This window comes from Zeus faber, assembly GCF_960531495.2.
Source record: "Zeus faber genome assembly, chromosome: 9".
Classification (NCBI taxonomy): Eukaryota; Metazoa; Chordata; class Actinopteri; order Zeiformes; family Zeidae; genus Zeus; species Zeus faber.
In genome coordinates this window covers 26,692,911-26,695,489 of record NC_137197.1, presented here as the reverse complement: position 1 = coordinate 26,695,489, position 2,579 = coordinate 26,692,911, and positions in this window count along the sequence as shown.

The window sequence follows — 2,579 nt, the reverse complement described above, 5'->3', positions numbered from 1 at the left end:
TTTGTTTAAGCATCTCTTGGGATTCTGTCAATCCTCTATTGTATGTGTATTCATGCTGTGTGTGTGTGTGTGTGTGTGTGTGTGTGTGTGTGTGTGTGTGTGTGTGTGTGTGTGTGCGCGTGTGTTTGCGCTGGCGGTCAAGGAAGGGCGCCTGAGAGGACTGGTGCTTGATTGGCGCGTGCCGCCAAGATCTGCTCCTTCCTGTTAGCGCACGCATCACTTCCTCTCACCCTGCCCAGAGCTACTGCCTCGCCGTCTCACAATCACCCTGACACGGTTTCTCTCCCTTGTTTTCACTGTCTCTCTCTCTCTTTCTCTCTCTCTCTCTCTCTCTCTCTCTCTCTCTCTCTCTCTCTCTCTCTCTCTCTCTCTCTCTCTCCTCGTGACTCTTTATTCTTCTCTCTCTCTGTTTTTTTTTCCCATTATCTTTCCCTTCACCTGTGTCCAGTGACATTTCATTTCTTCATCACATGCCCGTTCTGTCTTTTCTTATCTCCCGACTCTCTCCCTCCTTTTCATTCCTCCTTTTCTTGTTTTATTTTCACTCTCTCGTTCCCCCTGGCCTTCTTACCTTCCACTCGTTACCCCACTCGTCTCAGAGGACCACCTCAGCTCAAACACTCGCCCGGTTTATCATCCTCAATCTACCTGCGTCGCTAGCCCACCCTTCTCCTCTCCCTCTTTCTTCATCTGTCTTTCTGGACCGTCCTCCTGTATCTCTCTCCGCCCTCTGTTCTCTCCTTCCTCCACTCGTTCCTCCGCCCTCCTCGTCCTCCTTAGCTGCTCTTCCCTGAAGACAGTGCCGGGGCAGCCAGGCAGAACAGCCGGCATGTTCCCATGCTCCTCTGCTCCAGCTCGCGTTAACCCCCTCGACTCTCACTCTCTCTCCCCCTCTCTCTCTACTTCTCTTTCTCTGCCCCCTTCAGGCCCCCTCATTCGCTCGCCCCTTCTCCTCTCCTGCCGTCACCTCCCGACCTTTCCCGATTCTCGATCGCGATTCTTTAATCATCTCCTTCCTTTGTCCGTGGTGCCTTTCCTCTCCTCTTTTCACTCCTCCTTCTCGTCTGCCTTTCTCGATCCGCTTACATTCCTTTTTCCCCCTTTCTTTGCCTCTTTCGACCTTTTAAAATAAACTCCCCCTCGTTTTTCATTACCATTTTCATCCGGGCTGTGTCTAATGTCATCTCTCCTCCGTCTCTCTCTCTCCTCTCCTCCCTACACTTAAGTGGAGTTTTCATTAGACACACATATGGATTTGTGTCTATGGTAATGACTTCCTTGTCCCAGCTCTGTGCCCGTAGCGCTCTCACCCCCATAACAGTTTGTGCAGAAAAATAAATGCTTGTTGCTTTACGCTGTCTCGTTGCATCATATGCTGTGGGGCAATATAGCAAAACGAATTAATGATTTTTTTTATTTGCCTGTAAGAGAAATGTTATACAATCCTCGGCGTCAATGTCACTTTATTAATCCGTGAGGTCAAAGTGCAATTATCCACGAACAACAAGAACAGAGACCTGCAAACATGTGTATTCACCTCCATTTAGAAATAAACTCCAATCTGAAATACATGGTAGAGAAAAAGCGAGGCAAGATTTGCAAACGATTCGTTCGTAGCATCCTTTCAATCCCTGAAATGACTTGGGAGTCCCGAGTCACATGACGACCCGCGACGAGTCTCGGTTCACAACAACGGAAAGTACCGAGTTCCGTGAGTCGGGTGACCGGGCGTCCCTGCTGTACGTGGTGCTGCACAGCATTTTCGTCCTTCGCCCTGCGTCCCACGTATCGAGACGATGTCCCACATTTTGATTGGCTCCAGTTTTCAAAAGTCAAACCACTGCAGGACAGCCACTGCTTTTTCTAAAATCTGGCTTTTATTCAATGGCTGTGAAGAAAGCCGGGAAGGGAATTTTTGGGTGGAGTGCAGGTTTAACTGTCAACTGTCTTTGCCTCTCACACTGAGGAAAAGAATACTGGGAAACTACCTGTAACTGGGTGAAGCAGGTGGAAGGCAGTGGAATAGAAATGTTTCTTTTTTAAGTTAGATAGACATTTTACCAAAATGTAAGACTGCCTCTCAGCATTGGTAACGTGTCCCACATTGTCCCACACAAACATGTTCTTTGTCCCACATTTGGTTTGTTGGCATCTGTTCTCCCTATCTGTGAGTCGCGGGTCACGGAATCTCAAATAATTACTCAAATAATATATAAAGATTAAATGAATGCGAGATAACGGTGAAAGTTCTTGGTGTAATTCATTTTGAATGTGATCAGAATTACATCAACCGAATCAGACGAACAAAGTCACTAGGTAGGAACATTTTAACACATCTTTTTTACTGATTCCTTCCTTTTTACTGACTCATAAAGAGCGGAATCTCCAATAGAGCCACACTTTTCGCCGCTGGTTGGAAGTGAGTAAAGCCCGCTCCAAACAGTAAAAGGGCTGCGTGCAACGCTCTTCCACAGAGGGGGGAACACCCAGGAGAGCCATCGCTCCTCTCTCTGTGCGGACGGGGGCGCGGTGCCTGCTGAACCGTAAACCAAGGGTGCGCTTCCACTATTACCTGGGAG